This window comes from Monodelphis domestica, chromosome 1 (genome assembly GCF_027887165.1).
Source record: "Monodelphis domestica isolate mMonDom1 chromosome 1, mMonDom1.pri, whole genome shotgun sequence".
Taxonomy (NCBI): domain Eukaryota; kingdom Metazoa; phylum Chordata; class Mammalia; order Didelphimorphia; family Didelphidae; genus Monodelphis; species Monodelphis domestica.
This window is the reverse complement of record NC_077227.1, coordinates 315,072,505-315,086,036: the sequence shown is the minus strand read 5'-3', so window position 1 is coordinate 315,086,036 and position 13,532 is coordinate 315,072,505. Positions and strand designations below refer to the sequence as shown.

The window sequence follows — 13,532 nt, the reverse complement described above, 5'->3', positions numbered from 1 at the left end:
CTTTAAGGGATCAAAGCCCTTCCTCTGTTGCTGAGGTCCAGAGTCATCCTACTGAAGACTGTCAGGACAGAATAAATTCCAAAACTGCCCCACTGTCAGGTTCTTATAGAAATGCTGAGCCAAGAAGGAAACAAATCTGTTGGCAGCCAGGGGCAGCTAGGTGGTGCAATGGATAGAACACTGGGGTTGGAATCAGGAAGCCTCCACTTCCTGAGGTCAAATCTGGTCTCAGACACTTACTAGCTGCGTGATCCTGGGCAAGTCATTTCACTCTCTTTGCCTCCATTTCCTCATCTGGAAAATGAGCTGGGGAATGAAATGGCAAAGCACTCTAGTATCTTTGCCGAGAAAATCCCAAAGGGGGTCACGGAGCTGGACACAACTGAAAAAATGACTGAATAAGATGCTCCCTAAATTCCTGAACCTCCAAATGCCTCTGCCTAAGAGGACCCCAAAGACCATTCAAACTACCCTTCAAGATTTCCTTCTACTGCCCAAGAGAGTCAGTCTCCAGCTTTGCTAAGTCAGTAGAATTTAATAGGACAGATAATTTTCAAAGGGAAAGTTTCTTCAGAAAACATTTCCCTTTCATTACAAAGATTTATGTTAGAGCTATTAGGACATCTGAACACGATAACCACATTCCCTCTCTCTGCTCATGGGTAATGTGTTCCATGGTGAAAATATTTATACAGGAGGGTAAGCGTGGTGGAGAGAGGTACCACCCACTGAAGCCAAACTTGGGCAGACTCCAGCAAACAGTGTAGAAGGCAGAAGCACTCTTTAGGAGTCTGTTTGTGTCTTTGTTGTGAATGAACATTTTTTATTAGCTTTATTTAAGTTGTGAGCTTTACTAGGACAAAGCCTTAAAATCCCTTCATTATTTGAGGGCCCTTGCTAAGAGTTTTAAGACCTGTGCTAGTCGTGTACACCACCACCGATCCCACTTTAGAAGCCTTTCTCGTTCTTCCTTATTCTCAATGTTTATTTTGAATTTTTCCTGATTGTAGCTTGTTTGTACATAGTTGTTTCCATGTCAGATTCCCCACCAGACTGTGAGCTCCTAGAAGGCAGAGACTCTATTTTTGCTTTTCTCTTTATCCCCAGCACGGAGAACAGTTTTTGGCACATACATGCTAGTTGACTGAAAGGCTAATAAATGCTTGTCAAATCTAATTAAATTTAAATCTAGACCTTAAAAAATCATTTTAGCCAACGCTATCATTTTCTAGACTAGAAAACTGAGGCCCTTGGTGATGGTACTCAAGATCACCCTAGTGGCAAGTATCAGAGTCTGGATTTGAATCCAGATCTTCTAATTCCAAATCTACATCTCTAACCTTAGTGACTCTCCCAAATGTGGCTCAGTGAATCCTCTACAGTCTAGTCTTCTATTATATGGGTTATCCCCATATCTGTGATCTTGGGTATCCTCCCTGCTCCCCTGTCAGGCTCTGCCCTGGGTCTTCTTTTCTCTCCCTTTATACTATCTCACTTAGTGACCTCATTAGCTTGCATGGGTTTAATTATTATCCCTACACAAATAAGTCCCAGATTTATATATCCAGCTCTAATCTCTCCTGAACTACAATTTGGAATCAATCACTGCCTTTTGGACATCTCAAACTAAATGCTAGCCATCTGGAACACAACATGTCAAAAACAGAACACTGTCTTTCTTCTCAAACCTTCCCCTCTTCCAAAATGCACTTTAATATCAAGGGAAAAGCCATCCTTCCAGGCATCTATCCCTCTCACCTTTGTGCCTCATATCCAGTCTGTTGCCAAGTTTTATTGTTCCTGCTTTTACAACATCTCTTTTTCTCTACTCAGTCACAATCTTGGTGTAAGCTCTCATGACCTCATACTTGGAGTATTGCAACAGCCTGCTATCTATGGTCCTCCTTGCCTCAATTCTTGCTCCTTCAATCCACCCTCTCCAAAGTGATTTTCTTAAAGTGAAGGTCCCACCACACCACCATGTCACCTTCCCCCCTCTCCATTTCGATAAATTTCAGTGGCTCCCTACTACTTGTGGGGTCAATGACAAAATCTTCTAATTGGCATTTAAAGCCAACTTGCCTCCTTCCAGTCCACTCACACTTTGTTTCCCATCACCCTATACAAGGTGGTTACCTTGGCTTATTTGGGTTTTTTTTTCTTGTTGTTGTTCTTTGACTACAACCCTCCATCTCCCAACTCCATGTCTTTTTTCCTTTCTTTCCTTCTTTCCTCCTTTGCCTCCTTCCTTCCCTTCTCTTTCCTTCCTTCCTCTTTCTTCTCTCTCTGTCTCGGTCTCTCTCTTTCTTTCCCCTTACCTTTTGTCTTAGAATCCATACTATATATCTGTTCCAAGACAGAAAAGCAGTAAGGCCTAGGCAATTAGGGTTAAGTGACTTGCCCAGGGTTGCACAGCTAGGAAGTTTCTGCGGCCAGATTTGAACTGAGGACTTCCTGTCTCTATGCCTGGTTCTGTAGCCACCAAGCCACCTAGCTGCCCCCATAATAGGCTCTTAATAAGTCCTATTAACTGAATAATTGACTGCCTTTTATCTGCGGCCACCTTTCTCCCCTTCAGCAAGCCCTGCTAGTGGGATACCTAATCACTCCCGGTACCAGAAAGCAGAGAACAAAGGAGTGGGGTGAGGAGTGGGAAGGGTTGAATAGGCTGCATTTGTACAGTCAGACAAGATAGATGAGTGGGGATATTGCAAAGAGGTGGAATTGGGATTACTGTAAGGGAAAAGTTTATGATTTTCCCTGTTCAAAAGAAGAATGAGCTGTCTCAGGAGGTAGTAAGTGCCCTGTTATTGGACAGGAAGCTCACTACCAAATTAAAGGCTGGTTGACCATCTGTAGAAAATATTTTCCAAGGGCAGCTGTGTATACTCAGTGTATAGAGAGCCAGGCCTGGAGATGGGAGGTCCTAGGTTCAAGTTTGGCCTCCGATAATACAGATTACCCAGCCCTTACCTCTCTTCTGCCTTGAAATCAATACCCAATATCACTTCTTTTTTTTTTTTTAACCCTTACCTTCCGTCTTGGAGTCAATACTGTGTATTGGCTTCAAGGCAGAAGAGTGGTCAGGGCTAGGCAATGGGGGTCAAGTGACTTGCCCAGGGTCACACAACTGGGAAGTAGCTGAGGCCAGATTTGAACCCAGGACCTTCCATCTCTATCCACTGAACCAGCTGCCCCCTCCCAATATCACTTCTAAGACAGGAGTTAAGGGTTTAAAAAAATTATGCTGCTAGTCTTCCAAATATTGAGCCATAATAACAACAAGAGACTCAGCCAGGCAAGAAACAAGATAGTTTTGGGGGCAGCACCGAGTTCCCAGGGAACATGGGGCTGCCATGAGAGTTGTGTGCCTCTGCCATAGGGAAGTGCCTACCTTACAGGGCTGTTGTGAAGATCAAATAGGATGACCTATCTAAAGCATCTATAAACCTCAAAGTGCTAGACTAACGCAACCATTCTTATTTGTATGGCATGCTTAACGAACTACATAGAGTGCGCTAAAACAGAAAGAGGAATTGGCCTGTATGGTGCTGTTGGCCCTGAAAAGAGCCCGAGGGATAGAGAGTTACCCAGATACGATTTAGTGGCAAAGAATCTAAATTCTACACTTACCTTCAAAAAATCAGCTAACAAGTAAAATATGGGGAAGGAATGATTAAAATTTTTGGGAAAAGATCTATGGGTTTCAGTTGAGTGCAAGATCAATATAATCTTTCAGGTAGCAACCTGGTGCAGTGGATAGAATTGTGGGCCCGGAGTCAGGAAGACCTGAGTTCAAAACCAGCTTCAGACATTAATGAGCAGTGTGATCCTGAACAAGTCACCTAATCTCTGCCTACTTCAGGTTCCTCAACTGTAAAATAGGGATCTTAATAGCACCTATTTACCAAGGTTGTTGTAAGAATTAAGGGAGACAATATTTGTAAAGTACTTAGTACAGTGCCTAGCACATAGTAGATACTTAATAAATCTTCCTCCCTGCCACAGCATGATTTGGGTACCCAAAAGGCTACAGTGACATTAAGAGAGACACAGTGGAGGCAGCTAGATGTCTCAGTGAATAGAGAATCGAGCCTGGAGATGAGAGGTCCTGAGTTTCATTCTGGCCTAGCTGTGTGACCCTGGGCAAGTCACTTAACAACTAGCCCTTACCACTCTCCTGCCATGGAACCGATACCCAGTATTGATTCTAAGATGAAAGATTTTTTTTTTTAATTAAAGAGATAGACAGAATGTCCAAGTGAATTTTTGTTTCAGGGAGAAGTTTGTGGTCATTAAAAGAATTTTATGGTTTCCTAGAATCAATCCAACCTGCCCTTCTCTTCCTTCTTTAATTTTGTCTAATTTATTGTCCATTTGCAGTCAAACACATTGCCTGCCAGTGGCATTGCTACCTGTGATTCCCTCCAATGGAGCCTGAAGCAGAGGAAGTGGTTAACAAAATACATAAAAATGCAGTAGAATACAGATAATGTTAATATGTGATTTTTTTTATTTTTATTTAGAATTTTTTCCATGGTTACATAATGCATAATCCCTACCCCTTATCCCCCCCCCCAAAAGCCAAAAAGCAGTTCCACTGGGATATACATGCATTATTGTCCAAAACATAATATGTGGTTTTTAAAGTCACCTGCAGGCATAGTTTAGTGGCCCCAGTTTCTATTTGAATTTGAAACTACTTGTCTGGACAATAGGCATTCTTCATCCACTTGTTTTTTCTGGAATGAATGGTTAGGTCAACTTTTGAGCTGCTGCCTATCTATTCTAAGAGAATTTGAAATGTTTCAAGGCTTGTGGCAATGTTAACCACAGATGGGAGAAGCTGGGAGGCTTCGCTCTCTCTAGGATATAATATCTACTCAAACACTCAAATGCCATTTGGATATTTCAGTGTCCAAGAAGATGTCAATTCTCTATTGTTTACTCTAGTCAGAGCCATCTAGAGTTGTGTGCTCTGCTCTAGGTGCCACCGTTGGAGAAGGATGTTGACACACTCTAGCTGATCAAGAGGAAGGTGAGAGACCCAGACAGGATGCCCTACAGTGACCAGCCAAGGGCTGTTGACTTTGTAGAGCAGCGGTTCTCAACCTCTCAATGAGAATACATCATGCATATCAGGTATTTACCTTCCAAATCATAACTGTAGCAAAATTGCAGTTTTGAAGTAGCCACCAAAATACTTTTTTGGTTTGGGGTCACCGCAACATGAGGGGTCACGGCATTAGCAAGGTTGAGAACCACTGTTGTAGAAGAAAAGACAGGAGGTCCATGCTAGCAATCTTAAAGTATTTAAAATTTTTTTCTTGTAGAGGAGGATTTCCTCATTTGCCTCTTAGCTTGAAAGGACATAATTAAGAATGATGAGTGGAAGTTCTAGAAAGGCAGTTTAGGTTTGATATCAGGCTCATAGATTTTCAACTTCAAGGTTTTGAATCATAAGGAACATTTTAAATCATTTAATTCAAACTCCTCATCTTACAGATGAGGAAACTGAGACCCAGAGAGTTAAGTGATGAGTCCAATGTATGTGGTTGTTGTTGTTGAGTTGTTTCAGTTGTGCCCAACTCTTCATGATCCCATAAGAGGTTTTCTTGACAAGGATACAGGAGTGGTTTGCCATTTCTTTCTCCAGCTCATTTTACAAATAAGAAAACTGAGACAAAGAGGGTTAAGTGAGTTGCTCAGGATCACATAGTAAGAGTCTGAGGCTAGATTTGAACTCTTGACTGCAAGCCCAGCCTTCTATCCACTGTCACCTCGTTAGCAGTCAGAATTTGAATTCATGTTCTCTCACTCCAAATCCAGAGCTCTTTCTCTTACATCTTGCTGCCATTCACAAAGTCTTCTTCGTTATTAGATCTACACAAAAGGAAATGGGCTACCTCAATAGGTAAAGAGTACCCCATCAATGGAAGTATTCAAGTCCAAACTGTATCGCCATTTGCTAGTTCTCTCTGTCTCTGTCTCTGTGTCTGTCTCTCTCTCTCCCCTGAGGTCTATTCCAGTTCTGAGATCCTACAGTTTACCAATCCCCTTCAAGGAACCTGCATTTGAAAAGGAGAGCTTGAAGAGGGTAATATTAATCCCAAAGGGATGACTCCCTCTTAGTAGAATTTTAGCCACTGAGGTAGGCCAGTGAAAAAGTCAGGATGGAAGGAGGACACAACTAGGTGGCTCAATAGATTGAGAGCCAGGCCTAGAGAGGGGTTCAAATCTGGCCTCAGACACTTCCTAGCTGGGTGATCCTGGGCAAGTCACTTACCCCCCATTGCCTATCCCTTACTGCTCTTCTGCCTTGGAACCAATATATAGTATTGATTCTAAGATGGAAGGTGTAAGGGGTTTGGGGAAAAAAAAACCAGAATGTTTCTTGTAGAGGGTAGGGACAGTTGTCCCACTTTTATGGAGTGGGTCCTCATAACCCAGTTAAGATCCCGGAACTCTGATCAGAGTCCTTACCAAGGCTGAGAATATTTTTTGCCTCTATGTCTTTAAGGGGAAAAAAAAAGCCTTTCAGCAAAAATTCAGACAAACATTTCCTGGGAAAGATTGGGGCAAGATAAGGTTTGGGTGTGCCCCTTCTCTGGCTGGAGAAATAGTCTCAGAGGGTTATGTCTATTGTTCCACATTCGGTCCATTGATTACTGGCCTGGAAAGAGTTGTTATTTGGTCATTTCAGTAGTGTCCAACTTTTCATGACCCATTTGGGGTATTCTTGGCAAAGATACTGAGGTAGTTTGCCATGTCCTTCTGCAGCTCATTAAAAATGAGGAAACCAAGGCAAAGAAGGTGAGGTGACTTGCCCAGGGTCACACATCTAATAAGTGTCTGAGACCAGATTCAAACCCAGGAAGATGAATCTTCCTGACTCCAGGCCCAGTGCTCTGTCCACTCTATCTAACTGCCCCTAGAAGGGGAGGAGTATCTTAACTTTTGAATCAGGAGACCTAGATTTCTATTCTAACACTTACCAGATAGTATGACCCCAAGAAAGTCACTTCCCTGCCCTGAGCTTCAACTTCTTCAACTATAGAGTAGGTTATAAGTACTTGCATACATTACCTCACAGTGTTGTTATGAAGAAATAATTTTGTAAACCTTAAGGCATTAGAGAAATGGGAATTATTACAGTTATAAACCAACTCTGAGCAAGGGGCTCACTCTCTCTCTCTCTCTCTCTCTCTCTCTCTGCCTCTGTCTCTCTCTCAGTCTCTCTGTGTCTGTCTGTCTGTCTGTCTCTCTCTCTGCCTCTGTCTCTCTCTCTGTCTCTATCTCTATCTCATCCATATAGTGAGGGGGTTGGACTAGATAGCATCTGTCTAAGGCTCCTTCCAGTACTAGATCCAAGTTCCTGTGCTCATCCTTGTCCTCACCTTGATTCTTCCTCACACCCTTACCCATGGCCTATGGGAGAGTAGATCAGTCCTGGAGGCCAGAGCACCCAGAGGGGCCCTCACTGGGGAAAGGCCATCATCAAGGAAGGGAGGGACATGCACTGAGGAAAGAGTCTCTTGGAAAATAAATGAAGCCCAAGCCAAGAGGGCAAGGACAAAGGACAAATATCCAGAGAGTTCAACCCAGTGGGAGGAAATGGTAAAAGCAGAAATGGCACCCAGGAGTCTTTCCACAGGGACTTCCCAAAGGGCCATGGGATTTATAAAATGCTTTTCTAAGGGCAGCTAGGATAAAGCACCAGTCATGAAGTCATTGCAGCTGGGTTCAAATCTAGTCTCAGATGCCATTTGGATATTTTAGTGTCCAAGAAGATGTCAATTCTCTATTGTTTACTCTAGTCAGAGCCATCTAGAGTTCCTAGCTGACTATCCTTGGGTAAGTCATTTAACTCCAATTGCCTAACTCTTGCTACTCTTCTGTCTTAGAACCAAGACAGAGGGTAGAAGTTTAAAAATAAATTAATTACATAGATAAAATAAAATACTTTCTTCATGGCAACCCTCTGAGGGAAATGGTACAAAGAGTACTGTCCTCATTGTCTGAATGAGGACTGGAAGGCCCAGAAAGATTAAATGATTTCCCTAGTATCACTCAGCTATTAAAGACCAGAGCGAGGATTTGAATCCAGTTCTTCTAGCCCCAGATCTAATACTTCCACTGCTTCCTACTGTCCTAGATCCTTTTTATGAACTTGGGCAACTCTTTGTTTTTTCTAGACCTCATACATAAAATTCAAGGAGGCCAAGTTCTTCCTAACTTTGATGTTCATTGGCTCAACTTCAGCTCCCACGGGGAGTCGGTGAGCTGGTCTGTGAAATGCCACTGTTGTCTTCATCTCCAGGGCCAGCCAGCGCCACCCCCCCAGAAAACAGGGACAGGTGCCATGTGCCTCCAAGGGATGTGAGTGGATCATCAGGGAGAGGTGTGCTCCAGACAGGGTGGTGCTCCTTCCGTAGGTCTGTGTGGCATTTGCTAGGCAGATGCTACTTCCTTGGGGTGTGTTTAGGCTTCCTACAAACTTTACTCTTCCCTAAATCCAGCATGAAGTTTCTCTGACTTCACTTAGGCCAGCACCCAGCAGCACAGGGGTGGAATTGGGCAGTGCTGAAGGTCACAGCTTCTGGGATGGCCTGAATCAGGCTTTATGGAACCACTCATCAGACTCTGGCTTGGCGTTTTGCATGCATGGAGAATGCTTTCTTCACCCAAGACCAGAGTCTATGGTCCTGTGATTCTTTACCAACTTCCTTCTCCACCTACCTCAAGAACTTTCCTCATCTAGATATAAATCAAGGGGATTGGATTACATGATTTCCAGGGTCCTTTCCACTTCTAACTTTCTATCTCCTTTATTTTCAAAGAGAGACCCCAAAGCCAGACCAAATAATTTGAAGCAGAGAAGAAGGAAATTTGGGAGAGGAAGAATGTCCTCCTCTTTAAAAAGGAAACAGTCAAGTAAGGTGAGGACTTCAGGTAGTGTGGGGGGGGTGTCCTCACACCTTTCTTGCTCTAGTCCCTATCCCTTGGCCTATGATCTTTTCGCAAATACCATCAAACATCAGCCCCAAAGCATCTGACACGTTTTCTTTCATTGTCATTCAACCACTATTTTCAGGACACTACATGCAGGGCCATTGTGGATAGAGATCCATATGATGGGTCCCTGGATTCCAGGGACTCATAGTTAAGTCACCCCTCACTATGATGAGCTACCCTGAAAGACAAGAAGGGAAATGGACCACACGAAAAGTATAGACACTGTTCTCTGTACAGCAGACAAACACTATTCAGATGAGGGGGCAAATCATTTTTCCCTGTGGGAATAAGGGAAGGCTGCCTGGAGCAGGTGGCATTAGAACTGATTTTTGAAGGATGAGGAGGATTTCATGAAGACATGGGAGTGGTGGGTACAGGGGCGAAAAGTGGAAGGAATGTGTAGCCCATAACACTTGCAATGAATCTCTACCTCCTCCTTCTACTGCCTGCCTTAGGGAGAACCCCTGACATTCCACCTGCCCCACACAACTCAGGTTGTCTCGAAAACCAACAAAACAAGGAAGTACACCGTTATTTAAGGTGATGAACTGGCTTTCTGTACACCTGCTGACTGATTTCCAAAACGTGGCATTCCTGGGCTTGTACTGATTTCCTTGAATGTCATGCCATACTAATAAGAATCCCCATGTGCACAGCATCTGAAGTTATACAAAGCACTTTCCTCACAAAAGCCCTTTGAGGTGGGTAATACAAAGATTGCATTATTATATACTAACCCCATTACAGAAACGTGTTGAGGCATAGAGTCTAGAGAGCCAACTTCAGAGTCCGGGGGACAGATTTGGGTTCAAGTTCCATCCCTGCCTCATACTAGTAACATAGACTCTGGACAAGTCACTTATCTTCAAAGTGACCCAGGAAACTTCCTATGACTCTCAATTGCAAAGCAGATACCTACTCACTCCCCTTCCACCCACAAAGCTCCTTATACCAATGAAATAGCAGATGTAGTCCAAGAATCAAGCTCCATTTTGCACATGAAGAATCTGAAATAATCTAGCTGGCCCAGTGGATAGAGTGCAGGGCCTGGAGTCAGGAAGACTCATTCTCCTGAGTTCAAATGTGGCCTCAGACTCTATGTGACCAAAGTGACCAGACCCCAAATGTCTAGCACTATGGTTCTTCAATACTTAGTACTGATTCTAAGACTGAAAGTAAGGATTTTTAAAAAAAGGAAAGAAAGAAAGTACACCTATAGACCAGTAGCTCCTAAATTCCTTTTCTTGATAAATTATGATAACCACATTTTTTTTTGCCCACAATTTCCCCCCCTAATTGCTTGGTGCCTTCCCTTCTTTAAGATACCTTGAAACCTAGTCTCTCAATGTTTTAAAATTGCATTGTCTCTGGTTTGGATTTCTTTTCTGTGTATTTGGTCAAGAACGATGGCTTTTTCCAGCTTAATCTTTTTTTTTTTCTTAAAACACGTACCTTCCAACTTGGAATTAATACTGAGTATTGACTCCAAGGCAGAAGAGTGGTAAGGGCTAGGCAATGGGGGTCAAGTGACTTGCCCAGGGTCACATAGCTGGGAAGTGTCTGAGGCCAGACTTGAACCTAGGACCTTCTGTCTCTAAATCCACTGAGCTACCCAGCTGCACCCCCCCCCAACTTAATCTTAAGTATCACTTGCACTTCTTTATACAGACATTGGTTACTAAGGTATTCAAATGGAGGAGACAATTGTCAGTCTAGAAATACAGATAAATCTGTTCCATTTTCCATCTATTTGTTCTACTTCCACATTTTTCTAAATATGCTCTTGGCATGATCTGCTTGTCAATCACATCAAGCTTCCTTCAGCTTTGTTTCATTCTCCATTGTTTTTCACACTTAGATACCCTGTATCCTCTTACATCATATTTATAATCAAAACTGGGGTTGCTGTGTCTGTCAAGAAAATTGAAATTACCTAATCTTACACATAGTAGGAGACTAACAAAATGACTCAGTCTCTTTTATTTTTTATTTCATACACACTGTCTTTCTCCTTTGAATGCAACTTCCTTGGGAGCAGAGACTGGTTTTGCTTTTTTTTTTTTAATCCAAATTTGCTTAGTGCTATGCCTGGCATATAAAAAAGTGTTTAATTAAAGCCTGATGATTGATTAGTTGATTCTTGTTGGCTGTGGGCAAATGATGGAATCAACCTGGCTAAGCCCTTTACTTGCTTCTCCAAGAAAAGTCCGTGAAGTATCTTCCCTTTAAACTGCAATTTCCTAATGTCCTGTAGTTCCATCATTAGTGACAAAGTCAATATTGATGTGTTTCCATTCCTTCTCCAGGATATCAGTTACTTATTCCAGGGACAAAGGTCTCACAGAGTAACAATAACAGAATTAACTGTCCACAATCTGTGTGGTTCCTGGCACCCTCTGCCCACCTTTTCCACCACAGCTAACATAGGGCTGACAATCATTTGGCATCTTTCTTCCTTCATGGTCTGCTGCAGGTAAGATTAATAAACACTCATTGACTGATGTAACCTGGGAATTCAGGAGAGAACTTAGAGTTGGAATCATAGGCACCCATGGGGGATGAATTGGCACACCCGGCCCATGAATACGAAAGCCTGTGACTGGATATGTAGATTTGGCCATCATCTAAGAGGGATAATTCAACCTGCCAAGGATTAATCAGAAAAGCCTAATCAGCTTGAGCAAGTTAAAGCACCAATTCCATCTCCAAAGAACTCAGTGATCCAGGCACATATCATTGAGGATCAGCCCTTAAGTCTTGACATCTGGGAATGATTTGATAGGCTTGGGTTACTGTGAATCAGATCTATAAAAAAGGACAGAGACCTGCCTGGGGTATAGTAGAAGCAGTAAGAACTGAGTAAAATGGGTTCTGTGCAAGCAGGACCACCTATAAGTATGGTGGCCTGTTCTGCAAACACTCGCAATTAAACAGCTCGTGAGAAGCAGTGCCCCAGCACAGGATGGAGGAATTTAGCCCAGCTCCCTGGGTAGAGGATGAGGTTCCTGGACAATGCTGAGTTCTTAGAGAGCATTCTAGGCCTTAACCTTTTTAGAGAGGAGCCTTGGAGGCCTGTATATTTGGACAAGAAAAGGAGAAGAGGGCAGCTGGGTGGCTCCATGGATTGAGAGATGGGAGGTCCTGGGTTCAAATATGACCTCGGACATTTCCTAGCTGTGTGACCCTGGGCAAGACACTTAACCCCCATTGCCTAGCCCTTACTACTCTTCTGCCTTAGGACCAATACTTAGTATTGATGCTAAGATGGAAGGCAAGGGTTTAAAAAAAGAAGAAAAGAAAAAGAGGAAAAAAGAGGATCCTGGGGCCCAGCCTCCTATAGAGGGAAGAGAGAATACTTGATGGTATGAGTCTCCTGGAAAGAAGAAATTACAGTGAATTAAGAGCCTGCCTAGAAACAGGAGGTCCTGTGTTCAAATCTGGCCTCAGACACTTCCAACCTGTGTGACCCTGGGTAAGTCACTTAATCCCTATTGCCCAGCCCCAATTGCTCTTCTGCCTCAGAACCAATACACAGTACTGATTCAAAGACAGAAAGTAAGGGTCAAAAGAGAGAATTGGGGGGGGGGGGGGGGAGGGGGCACAAGACAGAGCTTGGTCAACACCCACAGTTAGAGAGCAAGAGATATACTCAAGTCATAGAGTCTGAAAAGAGCAGCCAGGCAGATTGCAGGAAAACCAAGAGAAAGTATTATTACAGAATCCAAGTAAAGAGAGGGTATCTGGGAAAATGGGGTGGTTGATACTAGTCTAATACTAGGATTATAGATTTTAAGATGGACAGAATCTTATAGTCCAAATTCCTTATTTTATAGACAAAGGAACTTGGTCCCAGAAAGGGACTTGTCCAAGGTCACCTATCAGAGAAGTAGCAGAGCCCAAACTAGAAAATTACTCCACCTTCTTAGATATCTACTTTTCCTAACCAGATTCCTTAAAAATTAGAATTAGAAGGGACCTTAGGACATCCACAAGCTAAAGACAACACACTACTCCCAAGGCTTCCTTTAAAAAAAATTTTTAGTAGAATTAAATCCAAGATGACCCAGTAGTATTAAAACAGCTCCTCTAAATTGGATAATTAGTGCCTCAGAGCAGGGCTAGCCTTACCCATAGGCAAAGGACGACAGTGTCAAATCTCAGAACTGGAAGAACTCAGAACTCAAGTCTCAGAGGATGCCTGTTTTTTCCCAATATTTCCAATCTACAAATCTCTGGAAAGTTCCTGAGTGGTAGCCTAGTTTGCTGCTGGACAGTCCTTAACTTCATCCAACTTTTGACTTCCCCTTCTGTAAAATGGAGGGAATGGAGGAAGTGGTCTCCAAGGTTCCCTCCAGGTCTAATAGCTGATGAATCTTTGACTTCTCCCTGGTACATTGAAGAGAGAAGGAAGCTGGAGCCAACCAGGTATGTAATGTTAATAATATCTTCTAGTAGCAGTTTTCCCAGTCCTATAAGGTGAATAAGGCCCTTAGCAAGAGGTAGCAAAGGAGGCAATC

At 43.0% G+C, this 13,532-nt stretch overlaps 1 protein-coding gene across 1 annotated transcript in view; it reads right to left on the bottom strand.

Moving 5' to 3' along the window:
- Positions 1–13,532, bottom strand: part of AHNAK2 (AHNAK nucleoprotein 2) — a 135,269-nt gene that overhangs the window by 47,619 nt on the left and 74,118 nt on the right. The window lies entirely within an intron of this gene.